The 21,429-nt window shown below is 37.9% G+C and overlaps 1 long non-coding RNA gene and 1 pseudogene across 1 annotated transcript in view; both read left to right on the top strand.

Annotated features, from left to right (window-relative positions):
• The window catches only part of LOC129491358 (uncharacterized), a 175,194-nt gene that overhangs the window by 66,042 nt on the left and 87,723 nt on the right, over positions 1–21,429 (top strand). The window contains exons 6-7 of the long non-coding RNA XR_010114122.1: positions 6,387–6,540; positions 7,176–7,328. This is a non-coding gene — a long non-coding RNA (uncharacterized lncRNA). The remainder of the gene's footprint in view (positions 1–6,386; positions 6,541–7,175; positions 7,329–21,429) is intronic.
• Positions 18,552–21,428, top strand: LOC129491660 (UV excision repair protein RAD23 homolog B-like; annotated as a pseudogene).

Here is a 21,429-nt window from a genome sequence, read left to right on the forward strand (position 1 = left end):
TTTTAATAATCAAGTGGCTAGAGTGACCTGTGGACACCAATCAGCCTCTTTCCCCAGCCACCCTTGTCATTGCCCAATGGGCCCATGAACAAAGTGCCATGGTGGCAGGGATGGAGGTTGCATATGGGCTCAGCAACATGCACTTCCACTCACCAAGGCTGACCTGGCTATGGTCACTGTTGAGTGCCCAATTTGCCAGCAGCAGAGACCAACTCTGAGCCCTTGATATGGCAACATTCCTTGGGGTGATCAGCCAGCCACCTGGTGGCAGGTTGATTATATTGGACCTCTTCCATTATGGAAAGTGCAGAAGTTTGTCCTTACTGGAATATACACTTGCTCCAGATATAAGTTTGCCTATCCTGCACGCAGTGCTTCTGCCAAGACTACCATCTGTGGACTCACGGAATGCCTTATCCAGTGTCATGGTATTCCACACAGCATTGCCTCTGACCAAGGCACTCACTTTACGGCTAAAAAAGTGTGTCAGTAGGCTCATGCTCCTGGAATTCGCTGGTCTTCCCATGTTCCACATCATCCTGAAGAAGATGGATTGATAGAACATTAGAATAGCTTTTTGAAGTCACAATTACAATGCCAACTAGGCGACAATACTTTGCAGGGCTTGGGCAAAGTTCTCCAGAAGGCTGTATATGCTCTGAATCAGCGTCCAGTGTATGGTACTCTTTCTCCCATAGCCAGGATTCGTGAATCCAGGAATCAAGGGGTGGAAGTGGAAGTGGCATCTCTTGATCATCACCATTCACGGTCACCGCTAGGGATCCACTAGCAACAGTTTTGCTTCCTGTTCCCACAACATTACAGTCTGCTGGCCTAGAGGTCTTAGTTCCAGAGGGAGGAACACTGCCACCAGGAGACACAACAATTCCATTAAACTGGAAGTTAATATTGCCACCTGGAGACTTTGGGTTCCTCCTACCTTTAAGTCAACAGGCTAAGAAAGGAGTTACAGTGTTGGCTGGGGTGATTTACCTGGACTATCAAGATGAAATCATTCTACTATTCCACAACGGAGGCAAGGAAGAGTATGCATGGAATACAGGAGACCCATTAGGGCATCTCTTAGTATTACCATGCCTGTAATTAAAGTCAATGGGAAACTACAACAGCCCAATTCAGGCAGGACTACAGATGGCCCAGACTCTTCAGGAATGAAGATTTGGGTCACTCCACCAGGAAAAAAACCATGACCTATTGAGGTGCTTGCTGAAGGCAAAGAGAATACAGAATGGGTAGTAGAAGAAGGTAGTCATCAACAACAGCTATGACTACGTGACCAGTTGCAGAAACGAGGACTGTAATTGTCATGAATATTTCCTCTTAATTTTGTTAAAACGATGTTTATGCATGTACACACTTGTACTAAAAAAAGCCTTCATTTTCTTTTTCCTTTATTATGTGACATGAGATTTATTGACTTCCTATCAGCATTTAAGTATTGTTAACTTTAGGTAATAGTATCTGGGTTAAGGATTGGTGCATTTCTGGTTTTATGAAGGGTAGTTCTACGAAGGATAGTTGTATTATCTTAAGCGTAATTATGACCTATTAATATCTTTATTGAAAGAGTATGTATGATCTCAGGAGATGTGTGTGGGTACAAGTTGACAAAGGGTGGACTTGTGATGGTTAATACTGAGTGTCAACTTGATTGGATTGAAGGATGCAAAGTATTGATCCTGGGTGTCTGTGAGGGTGTTGTCAAAGGAGATTAACATTTGAGTCAGTGAACTGGGAAAGGCAGACCCACTCTTAACCTGGGCAGGCACCATCTAATCAGCTTCCAGAGAATATAAAGCAGGCAGAAAAACGTGAAACGGCTAGATGGCCCAGCCTCCCAGCCTTTCTCCTGTGCTGGATGCTTCCTGACCTCGAACATCGGACTTCAGGTTCTTCAGTTTTGGAGCTCGGACTGGCTTTCCTTTTTCCTCAGCCTGCAAACGGCCTATTGTGGTACCCTGTGATTGTGTGAGTTAATACTTAATAAACTCCCCTTTATGTGTATCCAATTAGTTCAGTCCCTCTAGAGAACCCTGAGTAACACAGGATGTTACAGATAAATTTACTATGAACATTTATGTACAAATCTTTATATTGACAGATACTTTAATTTTCTTGGGGGAAATACTTGGAAGTAGGTTGCATGGATTATATGTATGTGTATATTTTGCTTTTTAAGAAACTATCAAATGGTTTTCCAAAGTAGTTGAATCATTTTACATTTCTATCATCAGTGTATGAGAGTTTCAGTTGTTCAAATTCTTGCTAAAACCAGATGTGGTGTATTTTTTTTAAAATTAGCCATTCTAATAGGTCTATAATGCTATCTCATTGTGAGTTTAACTTAATGGTGTTGAGAATCTTTTCAGGTTTATTTGCCATCTATATGTTTTCTTTGATGAAGTGTCTGTTCGCATCTTTTGTCCATTGTTTTCTTATTATTGAATTTTAAGAATTTTAAATATATATATATATAAATATATTTTGGATATAAGTCTTAAATCAGATATGTGGTTTGCAAATATTTTCTCCCAAGTATCTGGTTTGTCTTTACATTTTGCTAGCAGTGTGTTTCAAAAAATAGAAGTTTTAAAATTATGATAATGTCCAATTTATCTATATTTTATTTTACAGATTGTGATTTTGGTATCATATCTAAGGAGTCTTTACCTAATCAAAGTTGCAGAAGTTTTCTCCTAAAAGTTTTATAGGTTTAAGTTTTACATTTAGGTCTATGATTCATGTTGAGTTAATTTTATGGTGCAAGATATAGATCAAAGTTTATTTTTTTTTCTTGCATATATATATATATATATATATCCAATTATTCCAGCACCATTTGTTGAAAAGACTAATCTTTCTCTACTGAATTGCCTTTGAAACTTTGTCAAAATCATTTGTCTGTATATGTGTGGGTCTATTTCTGGACTCTCTTCTGTTCCATTCGTCTATTTGTCTATCTTTACACCAGTACCAAACTGTCTTGATTATTGTAGCTTCATAATAAGTGTTAGTTCTCTAAATTTGTTCATCTTTTTTTTCAGAGTTGTTTTGGCTATTCTGGGTCCTTTGAATTTTTATATCAATTTTAGAATCAGTTAATTTCTACAAAAAACCCTGCTAGAATTTTAATTGGGATTGGTTTAAATGTATGGATTGGTTTGGGAATAGTGGCTTTCTTAGCATTATTGAGTCTTTTGACTAATGAACACAATATAGGTAGAACATCACTAATCTGAAAATCTGAAATTTGAAATGCTCTAAAATCTGAAACTTTTTGGGTAATGACATGATGCCACAAGTGGAAAATTACACATCTGACACCTTTGCTTTCTTATGGTTCAATATACACAAACTTTGTTTTCTGAACAAAAGTATAAAAAAATTACCTTTAGGCTGTGTACATAAGGTGTATATAAAACAAATGCATTTTGTGTTTAGACTTGGGTCCCATTCCCAAGATATCTCATTATGCATATGCAAATATTCCAAATCCAAAAAAATTTACAATCCAAAACACTTCTGGTCCCAAGTATTTTGGATGAGGAATACACAAACTGTATATCTCACCATTTATTTCGGTGATCTTTAATTACTTTCAGCAATGTTTTACAGTTATTCAGTGCACAGGTCTTTTACATCTTTTGACACTTTTATTTTTAATTATTTCATATTTTTGAGGCCATTTTTAATGGCATTGTTTTCAAAATATTAACTTCTGATGGTTCATTGCTAATATATAAAATAAAGTAGATTTTTATGTATTGATCTTTTATCCTGCAACATTGCCTCAACTCATTTAATAATTCTAGTAGCTTATTTCAAAAATATAGATTCCAGTGGATTTTCTACATGAATAATTATGTCATTTGTGAATACAGAGTTTTGTTTATTTCTTTTCAATCTGGATACCTTTTATTTCTTTTTCTTGCTTTATTGCATTGACAAGAAATTCCAATATAATGTGAAAGAGAAGTGGTGAGAGTGGATATCTTGCTTTGTTCCTGATCTTAGCTATTCCTTATTTTTTTTAAGCTATATTTTCGTAGAAGCCCTTCATCAAGTTGAGAAAGTTCCTTTTTTAAGGCAGTAAAATTCCTTTTTTAAAGCAAATAAAGAATTTATATTGATATTTGTCAAATACTTTCTTCTACATCTATTGAGATGATCATATAGTTTATACATTTCTTTTGTTTCTTTATTATTATGGAGTACATTCATTGATTTTCTATTGTTAAACAAACCTTGCACACTTGGTCATGATGTATTATCCTTTAACCTGGTGTTGGATTTAATTTGCTCAAATTTCAGTAACAACTTTTTCATCAGTGATCATGAGGGATGTTGGCCTGCAGTTTTCTTTTCTTGTAATATCTCTATCTGTTTTGGACATTTAATTCTGGGCTCATAGAATGAGTTGAAGAATGTCCTCTCCTTTTCAATTTTGTGCAATAATTTGTGTAGAATGGACACTATTTCTTCCTTGAATCTTTGGTAGAATTATCAAGTGAAGCCATCTGGACCTCAGCATTTCTTTGTGGGAAATTGTATAATTATTGATTTATTTCTTTAGTAGTGGAGGGCCATTTATATTACCTAATTTTTTTCTTGAGTTAGCTTTGGTAGTTTGTATCTTTCAAAGAATTTGTCCAATGTATCTAAGTTGTAGAGTTTATTCAAATAAGATTGTTTATAATATTCCCTTAGTGTCATTTTGATATTTCTAAAATTTGCCCTGGTTTCATTTCTCTCATGCCTACTACTGACAATTTGTATCTTCCTTCTTTTTCTCTGACCAGTCTGGCTAGGGAGTTATTAATTTCATCAATTTTCTCAATTTTCTCAAGACTGATATATTATTTTGCTTTTGTATGTCTCAAAAGTCTTTATTTTGCTTTCATTTTTGAAATACTTTTTTTTCAGTGGGTATAGAATTCTAGAATAGTTTTTCCCTCCCCATACTTTCAAGATATTGCCCTACTGTTTTTTACTTTTGCATTGTTTGTAACAGAAATTTACTGTTACCCTTATTTCTGTTTCTGTATACATACCTGTTCCTTCTACTGCTTATAAGGTTTCCTATTTATCACCCATTTTGATACATTTTATTATTCTGTGCCTTAGTATTCTTTCCTTTATGTTTCTTTTGCTTAGGGTTTGCTATGCTTCTTATGTATGTGGGTTTGTCATTTTTATCAAGTTTGGAAAATTTTCATCCATAATATCTTCAAATATTTCCCCTCCATTATGACTTCAATTACTCATGTATTAGGCTGTTTGAGTTGTCCCACACCTAACACTCTGTCCAGTTTTCAACAGTTACGTCTTCTCTCTATGTTTCATTTTGGGTTGCTTCTATTTCCATGCCTTCAAGTTCACTAATCTTTTCTTCCTCAATGTCTAATCTGCTGCTAATTCTAGAAAGTATATTTTTCATCTTACACATTTTAGTTTTAATCATTAAAAGTTTGATTTGGATCTTTTTATGCTTTTCATGTTTTTGCTTAACTTTTTGAACATATGGAATACAATTATAATAACCATTTTAATATCCTTCTCTGCTAACTCCAACATCTGTGGTTAGTTCTTAATCAGATTCAATTGATTGATTTATCTCCTCATTATGTATCATATTTTCCTCTTTCTTTTGTGTGTCTGGAAATTTTTTATTGGATGCCAGACATTGTAAATTATACCTTGTGGGATGCTGTACATTTTTGTGTTCCTATAAATATTCTTGAGCTTTATTACAGGACACAGTTAAGTTACTTGGAAACAGTTTGATCTTTTCTACCCTTGTTTTTAGGAATTGCTAGGTAGACCAGAGTAGTTTTGATCATGGGCTAATTATTCATTACTACTGAAGCAAGTCCCTTCTGAATACCCTACTCAATGCCACGTAAATCTTGAAGTTTTCCAGTCTTCCTGGTGGATAGCAGGCACTATTCTCCCCAGTGAGTGCTCACTAGGTACCATTTTGGGTGGTCCTTTCTCTGGTCGTAGGTAGTATCTTTACATGAATGCATTTACCCATACTGAGAATGAGGGACATTTTGTAGAAATCTGAAGTTCTCTCTCCACATAGCTCTTTCCTTTCTGGTACTCCGTTCTGTGAACTCAAGCTGTTTTGGTCTCCTCAGACCCTCCATTTCATTTCCTCAGCTCATAGAGTCTCCTACACTCCACCTGGGTTCCCCTCCCTGTTCTGTGGCCTGGAAACTCCCTTAAGGTAGTAAGGTAGAGGAATCATAGAGTCCACATCATTTGTTTCACATATCTGAGGGCTCAGTATCCTGCATTGCCTGGTGACTCAGTGTCTTAAAAACTATTGTTCATATATTTTGTTTATTTTTTTGTTGTTTCAGGTGGAAGAGTAAACTGTTCCTGTTTCTCCATCTTGACAGGAAGCAGAAGTTCTCCTGAGCTGATTTTTCTTCTTGCCTTATACTGGGTTCTTTAACACCAGAACAAAAATAAATAAATAAAAGAATCTTCCAGAAATTCACAAAGAGACTTCAGGTATGCAGCATAGGTGTCTGACAACTATGTAGAGCAGTGGGCCAGTCTTAATTTGTTTCATTAATATGGTAAAAAAAAAAAAAGAAAGATTTGCAGGAAGTTCACAATTCAGATTGCCATGTTAGCCATTAAGTCAGAAGACTTGAGAGCTGAGCCTTGGAGAAACAAAATCCTTGACAGTTGTTGATGTTTTTGTAATAGGAGACTTCTATTATTTTAGCAAACAGAAAGACTGCATAAAAATGTCAGAAAGAAACTACTTTTGGAGAAAAAAATAGGAACTGACTCACTAAAGGGACCTATTGGGGATAATTACCCAGAGCCTGTGGTAGATCAGGATGGCTGATTTAAAGTTATTGTTTTTGCAAATTCTGCAGAAAACAAAAAAACAAAGATTTTTTTTTCTTGGCTTTAGCAATAGTGGAAAAATTTCTTCCACAACTGTAATCTCATGTAAACTGCCAAAGTGGATTTTATTCTCTGAGTTTCTCAAGCCTCCTTTTCTCTAATACAGAGTAATATTGGCTAATGATAAAACACTACAAACTATAATTTGAAATAGTGTTTCAATTTTCAATTTGCAGTCTGGGAATAGATCACAGGAATTTTAGTTTGTTGGTTTCCTGCTGCCTTAGGTCAGGAAAGCCTGAACTCTCTCATCCAACACCTGTTCAAGTCGGAGGATGCTGATTAATTCATGATGGAAAGGTATCAATTTCACAGCCCAGACCTCTACATTCTTGAAATGCTCTTCTCATGGGAGACATTAAATAAGCTTTGAATTAACTGTAAGTAAATAAATATTCAATTATTTGAATAGCACTATATTCTGTTTCATTAAAAATATTTCTTACTTGATTTTTCTCACCAATAAAAGTATTCAAAAATGTTTAATTCAATCATCATCACATCAAGAATTACTATATTATCTCCGAATTATATAAGTGATTTTCTGGTCATGCACATACTAGTTGTTCTTACTCTCTATATAAACATACTTTTTTGTTAAAATATAATCATTTAGCTTAAAATTGAGATATCCTTGTTACAGGAGAATTTCAAATATATTTAACAACAACAATAAAAAGCTTAAATATAAATAGCAAATGTGAGTAAGCATGGGATAATTGAATGGCTTTTTATATTTTTGGAAGTCAATTCCATCTTCATAGACTAATTCTTCCAGGTTTTAATTCACATTAAGTTCTAATGGCTGACACCATTTTTCCTCCTCCATATCTTCTTCGGAATATGGACATCTTGGGTTGTTGTGAGAATGAAGTTACCAAAGTTATAATCAGATAAACACTAAGAAAAGTGTTATGGCAAAGTGTAGTCAAGTGCGTTTCCTGTCAGACGGTCAACACCTTAAGTGCTTGAGGTTGATGAGAATTGTTTTCATCTCTGTTGATAGGAAGAACCAATGATGTGATCCCTGGATACTGGCAATTGTTGCCCAAGAAACCCTGTCCCCTTGCTATGGGACTGCTGGGCACCCAAATAATTTGATAGCTCTTGTTACACAGCTCTTCTTGGACTAAAAGGCCCTCAGCATTCCTGGCAATTTCTACAGTCTTGAAGCTTTATCTGGTAATTCCCTGACTTATGCAGTACCACCTCACTCCTAGAGTGTCTTTAGAGGTGTTTGCTTTCTTCTTAAAGCTATTATCCTCTTGTTCTTCGAGGGCTCATTCTTGGGGGACTTAAAGGGCTTATTAAGCCCTAAGACTCAATCATTAGCAACCAAAAAATTAACTTCTGCTCTCCCAAGGTCAGGGACAGCATAATCTTAAAATACAGTGGTTAGGGAAAATATTTGCAAAACGTATTTTTAGGAATGTACAGGAAGGGAAGGCAAATATAGAGGAGGAAGATGAGTTAAGAGAGTAGAGCAGAAAATATACAGCTGCCACAAAAATTTAGAATTGCAGAACCAGCTAAAGGTAGGTGTTTGTTCTGCTTACTAATAAAGCATACACCAAATACAATTATTTGGAAGCCTATAATTTTTTAGGGTAAAATTTTTTAGGTGTTCTTCTAGTCTTACCCCATTATTTTAAAGATGTAAAAACTGGATCCCAAAGAGGAGAAGTGACTGGGTTAAGCTCACACAGAAACTAGAATCCTACATCCTTTGTATTGTATCAAATGCTTTTATGATTACCATATGCTGCCTTTTTAAGGCCTGTGATCTCCAGAGAGAGATTTCAGCTTTTTGATATGCCAAAGTGAGGAATTCTTAGTTGACCTTTTTTTCTTCTTGAGTTTGTGCTTGCTTAACCTAATGAGTAGGTAATAACTTTGTGTTTCCGAATTTCTTAAATCAGACTTTTTGGGGGATGAGATTTTGTTAATGATTCTGTTAAGAAATAATGTCTTTTACACTTTTTCAGCTGGAAGGCAAGGGGATGCAGGATGGAGGTTAGAAATACATAGCTGCCATAGTCTAATTCTTGTATAGATATTATTGAGTGATTAAATGATTGAGAAAATTGCCTACTGCTTCTCTTTACTTTTCTGTATTTAGCAGGAACATGACCTTTTCTTTTTGATCCATAATGAGGGAGATGAAGAGAATATGAGAGAATATATGAGAAAATGAAAGGAAAGTGCGCTAAGAATCCACATAATTAAATGCCCAAACACTTAGTTTATCATTCAAGATCCTTCATGATCTTGCCCATCTATTTTCCCAACTATATCCCATATTATCTCCCTTTGCATACAGTTTAATCCATACACTAAATAACTTGCAATTCTTTAAATGCTTTGTTTTTCTACCTCCACATCTATTTTCATACTGCTTTCTCTACCTGACATTCTCTGTCCCCAAACTGTTGCTATTTAAATTTGACTTAGCTTGGGTTACCTGAGATGTAGACACTGAGACAAGCTTTTGAAGTTGAGTAATTTATTAGAGAGTAAAGGTAGGAGAATGATTAAGTGAAAGAATGAAAGAAAAGTTATTTTGGAAGAGCATGTTATCAAGACAGCTTTCAGTTCCAGGAAGCAACTGAAGCATAATCCCACAGGGAAAGCTCCTGAAGCCCAGACAAGCTATTCTGCCTTAAAGTTATCCTACCCAAGGGGTAAGGGAGCTAAGTATTTATACACCAACACTCTTCCGATATTGCTTGAGAGCTGCTCCTAGAGACATTAATTCCAGAAGCTTCCAACCTGTTGAACAGGTGGCAGAGTGAGTTTCAGCAGTGAGAGGACACCCTTAACAAAGAACTACTGGTGCTAGGAGTTGGAAATTGGGCCAAAGGCAAACAGATGCTAACAGGGAGGTAATATGAGAGGCACTGACAACATCTGCTACAAAACTGTCCCCAAAAGAAAAGATGGGATACAGCTGGTTATGCTGCAGTTAAAAAGCAACCAAGTATTAATGGCTTAATACCACAAAAGTTTATTTTTCACTTCTTGTTATCAAGAGACCTCTGTGGCTTCTATAACTCAAAGACCCAGGCTGATGGCTGGTGGAATAGCTACCATCTCAAACATGGCATGATGCTGCATCAGAGGGAAAAATAAGCTCTTGCATTGGCAATGAAATGTCCACCCTCTAGTGACTTGTGCTTACTTCCACTCACAAGTGATTGCCCAGAGCTACTTACCTGGCTCCAATCTACCACTGGGTGTGTACGTGCAATCTACTATGTACCTAGAAGATGAGAGAAACAAATTATTAATGATGACCACACCCCAAGACTAACAATAATTGCAGAAGAATCAATGACTTAAACAAAAATGTGGCCATTGAAGGAATAGAAACTATAGTGAGTTTAGTGTAAATTTAAAAGTGATTTATAAGTAACACACAAATTCCAGAAACTATAAGAAAACAGATTGACAAATATAAATATATAAAGCTTTAAAAAAGTTTAATATAACAAAAATGGCATAAAAAGAGTCAAAAGTGTTTTAAAAATATGTTAATGCAGTAGATTAGATGCTAATTTTCTTAATATACTAATAACTCAATAAGAGAAATTTTGTATCTAGAAGAAAATGAACATGGAAATAGGCAATTCACAGATAATGGCATTCATCTGGCCAATAAAAAATGTATGACATTCAGAACAAAATAAAAATGAAATACTGGTTTTCAGCCATCACTTGAGCAAAACTGCAAAGATACAATGAGACTCAGGCATTCCCATATACTGTGGATGGGAGGGCAAAGATCTTTAACCTCTAATTTTATTTCTATTTTTAAACATGTATGTTAAAATTTTAAATGCTAATGTCCTCTTGACGCAATAATTTTATGTCTAAGATTTGAATCTGGAGATAAACTTGAACAAATGCATACAGATTTATGTATAAGTATTAATATAGTTTAGATGTGTGTTCTCACCCAAATCTCATATTGAAATGTAATCCCCAGTGTTGGAGGTGGGTCTTAGTGTGAGGTGATTGGCTTATGGGGGTGAATTTCTCAGGAATGGTTTAGCATCATCCCCTGCGGCCCTGTCCTTGCATAGTGAGGTGAGTTCTTCTGAGATCTGGTCATTTAAAGTGGGCAGCACCTCCCCGCTTCACTATCTCTTGCTCCTGCTTTTGCTATGTGATGTGTGAGCTACTGCTGTGCCTTCCACCATTATTTGAAGCTACCTGAGGCCTCCCCAGAAGGAGATGCTGCCATGCTTCCAGTACAGCCTGTAGAATTGTGAGCCAATTAAACCTCGTTTCAATGCAAGAATAGACTAATACTAATATGTTCAGTGAAACATTATTTGTCATTATAACACCCCCATCCACCAATGTCCATAAATAGGAGATTAGCTGAATTATTTATAGTACATACTTATAACGAAGTATTATACAGCCATTGAAAAGCCTGAAATAGACTTTCGTGGGCTGAAACAAAAAGCCTAGGATAGAATATTGATGAAAAATGAAATAACAAAAAGCAATCTATAGTGTGATTCCACTTGCGTGTGTGTCTTGCAGATGCATAGACAATTTGTGAGAGAATACAAGACTGTTGAGTGGCAGCCTGTGGGGAGGGCTAATAGGAGTTCAGGGAAATAGAGCAGGGCTGTAGAGGATGTCAATTATTTTTTGGCCATGCTCACTTACCATTCCTTGTCTTTATTAGAAAAACCCTTCTCACTCACATAGCATGCTTTGAAGAAGGTGCTTTGTTACTTCAACTCCAGAGATGGAAGATGAGACCCAAGCCTGGTAAAAGAGCCTACCCAATTTCACTAGCCACACTGACCCATCAAGGGTGCTATGAGTTGAAAGTTGGTCAAAACTGAGAGAGTTTTGGGACTTGTATGTGAGCCCCTGGGACTATAGAAAACTCTTTTCTTCTGAGTGTGAGTCTGGAGGATGTATGCTTGAACTACTCCAGCCTATGAATATTATGAAAGACAAAACAAAACAATGAGGAAGAAAATCATTGGACATTTCAGTTAAATAAACAACAATAAATAAATAAACAAACAAGCAATTTTTCCCCTTAGGCAACTTTGAATTAGGACCTACCTAGATGAGTTCTTTTCCTTTATTTTAATATTATGTTCAGTTTGAATAAATATAGGTAGTTTTGTAGTAAAAAGTATTTTGTAAATAAGAAGATTCTATCCATTTTGTAATCACACTTTTAAAAAGATGCACAATAGAAACCTTGGATATATAAACTGAGATATTTCTAAATGTAATACAAGACAGCCATTAAAAAATAATGAGGTTGATTTATGTGTATTCACATGGAAAGATTCTCTAAAAGACTGAGAAAATATCAGGTTCCAGAAAAATCACTTAGAATACATTTTTCATTTACATAAAAGAAAAAGATGTTTATATGTGTATTACAATCCAAAAAGCTATACAGCAGATTAATCAGTTCCTAAGTATGGGGTTATGGGTGGGGGACTTCACTTCCTATTTTATACACTAATGTATGTAAATATTTTATCCCCATTCTTAGGTGATAAAGACCTCAAGGATGAGTTTCATCTCATCTTTGAATTCTTCAGATCACCTGCTTATATTAGGTAACAAATACATGTTTGTGGAGTAAATGAATGGAAAAAAGAAAATATAAAGTTAATTAAGAGGAGGATTTTACCTCATAGAATAAGGAATATCCAGCAGTTTTGTGTGTGTTAAAGGCAAATTTCCAATATTAGCAGATCCATAGGCTTTGAAAAAATAATCAGTTCACAAGACCCACCCCCCAACCACAATTCTAGTTGGTCCTTTGCAGCTAGAGTTACTCAGAGAATAAGTAACATTTTATGGGTTTTTTTGTCTGTTTGTTTGTTTGTTTGTTTTACTGGAGATTTTTTTCATAGAGGTAGTAATAGTTAGGATAAATTAGGGTTATGCTACAGTAACAAGCCCAAAATCTCAGTGGTTTCAAAAGTAAAAGTTTATTTCTTATGTTTGAAACCACTGAGATTTCATGCCACATTTCCAAAGCAAAGTAGCAGTAGTACTGTTCATTCTAGTCACTCAAGAACTCAGTAGATGAAGTCCCTGTCTCAAAATGTACACCCACAATCACATTGGAAAGGAAAAGTCATGGCAAATTCTGCAATGGTTCTTCAAATTGTCATCTGGAGGTGACATACACTCTTAGGTTTCATTGGACCATGCAAGTCACATGAACACGACTCACTTCAAGGAGGTAGGGAAGTGCTATCTTACCACATGCATTTTCTGAGGAATGAGAGATGAGATTTACTTCCATGCAACATTACCCACATTTACATACTTTTCAACATTCCAGTTTGGTGTCCCTTCCTTGAAGTCTATTTAAAAATGCTTGTATCATAACCACTTGCCCACAAATTACTTCCCAGAACACATGATTTTACCTATTAACAGTGTGTTAACAATTTTGTTTAAAATAAAAATTCTCTTGACTTGTTAATTGCCATTTTCAGCAAATACAAAGCAAATAGAAGCTCTGCCATGTTCCCTAGGGTGAGTGGGAGGCTCAATAAATACTAAGGGGTGAGAATATTTGCCTTAATTAAAATGATAAAGTAAATACTTATATTTGAAAATGTTGATCTGAGTAATAAGAGCTCTAATTTTTTTTACTCATAATGCATGATATAAAATATATAATTTATTGTGAAATAAACTGCCCTAAATAGGCCAAATATCATCCCCTTTACTGGCTAATTTGAACTCTAGCATATATAAACTTCCTGATCATTTTTGGTATTATCCTAACATTCTTTGTTTTATAAAAATATTTTTTGTTTGTTTTGTTTATAGCAGAGATGTTCTTCTATGCATTTTCTGTTCAAGTTTCACTTATTTATAAATATAGCCATTTAAATTTTCATTGCCAAGTTCACACGTTTAATAGAAATAAATTTGAAGCAACCTTGATAAACACAAATGAAAGTAAAAAAACAGAGAGTATTATAGTTTCTAAGAATAAATTTAACGCTGTGTATATCAATCAGAAATAACAGGCCATATTCAACCACCAAAAAAATGACTAAGACTTTACTTGAATAGTCTGCGAATCCTTTGCAACATTATTGAGTATAATTTTATTTAGCAAAGCAGTGAGGCACTAAGTGCTGTCTAGTGTTTCGAAGCAGAAGAAGCCCCTGTGATGTACCTTATGAGGAAAATGACAACTTATTTGTGTTAAATAAGCTTCATTCATGTAACATGAATATCAGGCATGCGTTATAGTGCTTTTGGCTCTGAGTTCAATATTAATGAATCAACTACATATATGTTAAATAATTGCAAGAAATATGTTTGTCTGGCATCATGGGAATGAGTAATTAAATTATGTCATTATAAAACAGAATATGATATTTATTAAAAATTTAAATTATCAATAGTGGAAAAGAAAAATGAGTAAGTTGTCTACTGGAACTATTTAGAACAATATGCATAGGAGGGAAATACAACAAATTATAAAGAGGATTATCTCTGTGTGCTGGGATTAGAGGGATTTTTATTATTTTGTATTATTCTCTTCCTTGTAAATTTACCATTTCAAGTATTTTAGGGCAATAAAATTTATTAGTTTTATAATTAGAAAAATTTATACTTTTTTTGTCTTCATACCAAGATATTATATTGTGGGTCATTGGTTTTATCTGCACTAGGTCAGACGTTTGCTGAATTCAGTTCTGAGCTTTTGAACCAAAAGCAGATCAGAACAAGAAAGAATATAATAAAGGAGAAACAGGAAGAAACTGAAGAGGATTGGAGAAATATGAATCAAGATGATTAGACCTAGCAGAGGGCTGGTTGGATGGCATTTATGTTGACGATGGACTCCTACACAGAGGATGATCATGGTCTAGGACATAATAGTCATTCAATCATCATTTCTTAAATGATTTTTTAAAACAAGTGAATGAATGACCAATTACATATCTTCCCTGAGCCAATAAAATATATTAAAAGTATAAGCCTGGGCACAGTGGCTCATGCCTGTAATCCCAGCACTTTGGGAGGCTGAGGTGGGTGGATCACAAGGTCAGGAGTTCAAGACCAGCCTGGCCAACATGGTGAAACCCTGTCTCTACTAAAAATACAAAAATTAGCTGGGCATGGTGGCGTATGCCTGTAATCCCAGCTACTCAGGAGGCTGAGGCAGGAGAATCACTTGAACCAGGGAGTCGGAGGCTGCAGTGAGCCAAGATCGCACCACTGCAATCCAGCCTGGTGACAGAGTGAGACTCCATCTCAAAAAAACAAAAACACAAACAACAAAAACAACAACAAAAAAACCCCAAAAACCAAAAAACCCTGAAAATTAGCTGGACAATTGCTCGAATCCAGGAGGCAGAGGTTGCAGTGAGCTGAGATGGCACCATTGCACTCCAGCCTGTGTGACAGAGTCAAAAAAAAAATGTATAGAAAGAGTTTTATATTTGATAAAAATTTACATAAGTTCATTTAAAATATGGATGGTATCGTATTGGCTTTTTCCAGAAGGAGTTGGGGGAAGAATTCGAAAGTGAAAGGGTAAATCAGGGTGCTAACTATGATATAACAAGGCATCTTACAGACCTAAATCAGGAGGTTCCCTAAGGAATGGCCACAAAGACCGAACTCCAAGCAATAAGCTTTCTAAGCCTGGCAAACATGACATATAACAATAAGTGACTGGTTTCTGAATTCTGGGGTATTCGTATTTTAGAGAAAATTGTTTCACAAAGGTAACATGAACTATGCAAAGTACTTTATCTAGTCTAGGGAAAGTCTGAGGTTAAATGATTATTTATAAATTATTAACACACTTCTGGAGAGAAAGTCTTAGTTAAATTCCTTTTAACTACTAATGTCGAATTTAGAAAATACTGATTGTTCAATATAAGGTATCCATAGATAACTATTTTTTTCTAAAAGTATGTCAGCAAAATTTGCATCTTCAAGGAGCACACTATCTACTACACACACACACACACAACACTCACACACATGTACAGTCAAGCCTTATTTGTGGATTGCATATTTGTGAAATTGCCTACTCACTAAAATTTACCTGTAACTCCAAAATCAGTACTTGTTGCACTTTCACTGCCATTTGAGGACATGCAGTTTCTTGCACCCAACCTCATCCCAGCTGAGGTTGGACAGGAACAAACCCTGCCTGCTTGTTCAGTTCTCATTCCCTAAACAAGCATTCTTTTTATTGTCTATTTAGTGCCACATCTTTTTATTTTTGCATTTTTGTGCTTTTGGTGATTTCTCTGTTTTAAATGGCCCCAAATATAGTGCTGAGGCACTGAAGTGCTATCTAGTGTTTCCAAGCAGAAGAAGCATGTAATGTACCTTATGAAGAAAATGACATAATTTCATGTGTTAAATAAGCTTTATTTATCTAACATGAATATGAGGCATGAGTTATAGTGCTGTTGGCTGTGAGTTCAATGCTAATGAATCAACTGTATGTATTAAATAAGGTTTATTTAAATAGAAACACACATAAAACGAGGTTATATGTTGATTACTTAATGAAAATGTTGTGACCAAAGGTTCACAGGAAACTAACTCTGTATTTCCCACAGGGAAATTAGTGAATGGTTTAGTATTCACTAACTCAGTGTTTATGGAGACTTTATAGAAAATAACTACCAGAAAAAACTGCATATATAATATATATTATAATTAATATAATAATATATATACACACACAAAGACACATACACACAAACTATGATCTCATTTTAAATATATTCATAAAAATACTTGATATTAAATAGAAGTCTTTACTGATGTATATTTTTACACTATATATGTACCAATGTCAGGCTTATGTTCGTTACTTTTATAAAAGCTGTTAACATTTCCATTGCAGAGGAATTCTCTCTAAACCATAAAACTATATCAAGTTGGCCAGGCGCAGTGGCTCATGCCTGTAATCCCAGCACTTTGGGAGGCCGAGGTAGGTTGATCAGGAGATCAAGACCATTCTGGCTAACACGGTGAAACCCCATCTCCACTAAAAATACAAAAAATTAGCCAGGTGTGGTGGCGGGCACCTGTAGTCCCAGCTACTTGGGAGGCTGAGGCAGGAGAATGGCGTGAATCTGGGAGGCGGAGCTTGCAGTGAGCCGAGATCACGCCACTGCACTCCAGCCTGGGCAATAGAGTGAGACTCTGTCTCAAAAAAAAAAAAAAAAAAAAACTATATCAAGTTGTTGTTTTACAGTCTTAATTGAAATCTTGTTTTTTTGTTTTTTGTTTGTTTGTTTTTGTTTGTTTTTTAAATAGAGTCTCCCTCTCTTTCCCAGGCCAGAGTGCAATGGTGCAATCTTGGTTCACTACAACTTCTGCCTCCTAGGTTAAGTGATTCTCCTGCCTCAGCCTCCAGAGTAGCTGGGATTACAGGCACATGCCACCGGGCTCAGCTAATTTTTGTATTTTTAGTAGAGATGGGGTTTCACCATGTTGGCCAGGCTGGTCTCAAACTCCTGACCTCAAGGGATCTGCCCTCCTTGGCCTCCCAAAGTGCTAGGATTACAGAAATATTCTTTTATTATGCATTTTTCTAATATATATATCATGACCACTACCAAAATACACATGAAATTCAAAGGTGGACAATTTTTTTTAAGCAAGGACATCTGAATAGGTCGATACATGTTGTTATGATGTAGGTGAATTTTCACACAGAAAATACAAGTATGCAGAAGTCAAATGTATTTTTAGTAAACAACTTTAATTTCCATCCTTACCTACAAACTGCTTGTTGGGCAACAGCTTAATATTGCTATTATTAAGTACACTCAGTCACTTCAGGATATAAACTTGGTAGATTTAGAATTTAAGCTCTGTCAACTTAAGATAAACATTTTTTTTTATCCTTCTTTTGCTCTTTAGGATTATATCTAAGTTCTGTGAGGACATGGCATCAGTCTGAAGGCGGCTTTTTGTTCTCTGTAATATTGTCACCCCCAAGTCATTAATCAGATCACTACTTCTCCATATTTTTGTGCTGGTGTTCACTACTAACATTTGTGGTCCAAGCACGATCTCTGGCTGCATCCTTATCCTGTGCATCCTTATCTTCTAAATCCTAAAGTCCTTTTGGTTTTGTTTTGCCGTTTCAGCTCTTGGGATACAGAAAGTCTTGGCTACTTTCTTTTGCTCCAGGCTTAACTATATGGACTTCATTAAGCTGCTATGCAAACACATTTGCAGATCAGTTCTTGTTATTCCATAAGGCCCAAGTGTCCCTGAATTCTGCTCTAGTTATCCAGACACTAGCCTGCCATGAAGTCTATAAGAAATAGAGTGGCATAAATAAGAAGGAATAATAATACCAAGTGTCAGTAAGCATGTGAAATAACTAGAATTCTCATACTTTCCTGCTGGGAATGCAAAATGGCTCAGTCCCATTGGAAACATTTTGGCAGTTTCTTATTAAAATAACTATCCATTTATTATACAACTCACCATTTGCATATCTAATTATTATTCCAAGAGAAATAAAAAGTTATCTAACAAGGCCACAGACCCCGCCCAACAGCCAGCACCCCGGCACAGGCCCGGCGGCCAAGCTTTGCAGTGGCACCATGCGGGTCACCCTGAAGACCCTCTGGCCGCACACCTTCAAGATAGACATTGACCCTGAAGAGACAGTGAAAGCACTGAAAGAGAAGACAGAATCTGAAAGGGAAAAGATGCCTCTCTGGTAGCAGGTCAAAAATTAATTTATGCAAGCAAAATCCTCAACGATGATACTGCTCTCAAAGAATATAAAATTGATGAGAAAAACTTTGTGGTGGTTATGGTGACCAAACCCAAAGCAGTGTCCACACCAGCACCAGCTACAACTCAGCAGTCAGCTCCTGCCAGTGTGTGCGTAATTGGTGGGTTCTTGGTCTCACTGACTTCAAGAATGAAGCCGCGGACCCTCGCGGTGAGGGTTACAGTTCTAAAGGCGGCGTGTCTGGAGTTTGTTCCTTCTGATGTTCGGATGTGTTCGGAGTTTCTTCCTTCTGGTGGGTTCGTGGTCTGGCTGGCTCAGGAGTGAAACTGCAGACCTTCAAGGTGAGTGTTACAGCTCTTAAGGCGGCACGTCTGGAGTTGTTCGTTCCTCCGGGTGGGCTCGTGGTCTCGCTGGCTTCAGGAGCGAAGCTGCAGACCTTCGCGGTGAGTGTTACAGCTCGTAAAAGCAGTGTGGACCCAAAGAGTGAGCAGTAGCAAGATTTATTGCAAAGAGCGAAAGAACAAAGCTACCACAGTGTGGAAGGTGACCCCAGCGGGTTGCCACTGCTGGCTGGACAGCCTGCTTTTATTCTCTTATCTGGCCCCACCCACGTCCTGCTGATTGGTAGAGCTGAGTGGTCTGTTTTGACAGGGCGCTGATTGGTGTGTTTGCAATCCCTGAGCTAGACATAAAGGTTCTCCACGTCCCCATCAGATCAGTTAGATACAGAGTATCGACACAAAGGTTCTCCAAGGCCCCACCAGAGCAGCTAGATACAGAGTGTCGATCGGTGCATCCACAAACCTCAAGCTAGACACAGGGTGCTGATTGGTGTGTTTACAAACCTTGAGCTAGATACAGAGTGCTGATTGGTATATTTACAATCCCTGAGCTAGACATAAAGGTTCTCCACATCCCCACCAGACTCAGGAGCCCAGCTGGCTTCACCCAGTGGATCCTGCACCGGGGCTGCAGGCGGAGCTGCCTGCCAGTCCCACACTGTGTGCTCGCACTCCTCAGCCCTTGGGTGGTCGATGGGACTGGGCGCCCTAGAGCAGGGGCTGGCGCTCGTCGGGGAGGCTCAGGCCACACAGGAGCCCACGGAGGTGGGGGAAGGCTCAGGCATGGCGGGCTGCAGTCCCGAGGCCTGCCCCGCGGGAAGGCAGCTAACGCCTGGTGAGAAATCCAGCGCAGCACCAGTGGACTGGCACTGCTGGGGGACCAAGTACACCCTCCGCAGCTGCTGGCCCGGGTGCTAAGCCCCTCATTGCCTGGGGCCAGCAGGGCCGGCCAGCTGCTCCGAGTGCAGGGCCCGTCAAGCCCACGCCCACCCGGAACTCCAGCTGACCCGGAACTCCAGCTGACCCGGAACTCCAGCTGGCCCGCAAGCGCCGCATGCAGCCCCGGTTCCCGCTGGCGCCTCTCCCTCCACACCTCCCTGCAAGCTGAGGGAGCCGGCTCCCGCCTTGGCCAGCCCAGAAAGCGGCTCCCACAGTGCAGCGGTGGTCTGAAGGGCTCCTCAAGTGCCACCAAAGTGGGAGCCCAGGCAGAGGAGGCACCGAGAGCAAGCGAGGGCTGTGAGGACTGACAGCATGCTGTCACCTCTCACCAGCACTACAGCAGTTACTTCCTCCACAGCAACAACTGTGGCTCAGGCTCCAACCCCTGTCCCTGCTTTGGCTCCCACTTTCACACCTGCATTCATCACTCAGTGACAGTGTCTTCTGAACCTGCACCTGCTAGTGCAACTAAACAAGAGAAACCTGCAGAAAAGCCAGCAGAGACACCAGTGGCTACTAGCCCGACATCAACTGATAGTACATTGGGAGATTCTTCTTGGTCAAACGTTTTTGAAGATGCAACGAGTGCACTTGTGACGGGTCAGTCTTACGAGAATATGGTAACTGAGATCATGTCAATGGACTATGAACAAGAGCAAGTAATTGCAGCCCCAAGAGCCAGTTTCAACAACCCTGACGGGGCAGTGGAGTATCTTTTAATGGGAATCCCTGGAGACAAAGTCAGGTTGTGATTGACTCCCACCAAGCAGCTAGTACTGGGGCTCCTCAGTCTTCAACAGTGGCTGCAGCTGCAGCAACTACGACAGCAACGACTACAAGTTCTGGAACATCCCCTTGAATTTTTATGGAATCAGCCTCAGTTTCAACAGATGAGACAAATTATTCAACAGAATCCTTCCCTTCTTCCAGCGTTACTACAGTAGATATATTGAGAGAATCCTCAATTATTTCAGCAAATGAGCCAACACCACGAGCATTTCATTCAGATGTTAAATGAACCAGTTCGAGAAGCTGGTGGTCAAAGAGGAGGAGGTGGAGGTGGCAGTGGAGGAATTGCAGAAGCTGGAAATGGTCCTATGAACTACATTCAAGTAATGCCTCAGGACAAAGAAGCTATAAAAAGGTTAAAGGCATTAGGATTTCCTGAAGAACTTGTGATACAAGCATATTTTGCCTGTGAGAAGAATAAGAATTTGGGTGCCGATTTTCTTCTACAGCAGAACTTTGATGAAGACAGAAAGGGAGTTTTTTATATCTCACACTTCACACTAGTGCATTACACCAACTTGTTCACTGGATTGTCTGGGATGACTTGGGCTCATGTCCACAATACGTGGTATAAGGTAGTAGACTGTTGGGGGTGGGGAGGGAGGGATCTAGGATATAGGACAGGGATAAATACAGTGCATATCTGCTTCAATTAGC

This window comes from Symphalangus syndactylus, chromosome 10, assembly GCF_028878055.3.
Source record: "Symphalangus syndactylus isolate Jambi chromosome 10, NHGRI_mSymSyn1-v2.1_pri, whole genome shotgun sequence".
NCBI lineage: Eukaryota > Metazoa > Chordata > Mammalia > Primates > Hylobatidae > Symphalangus > Symphalangus syndactylus.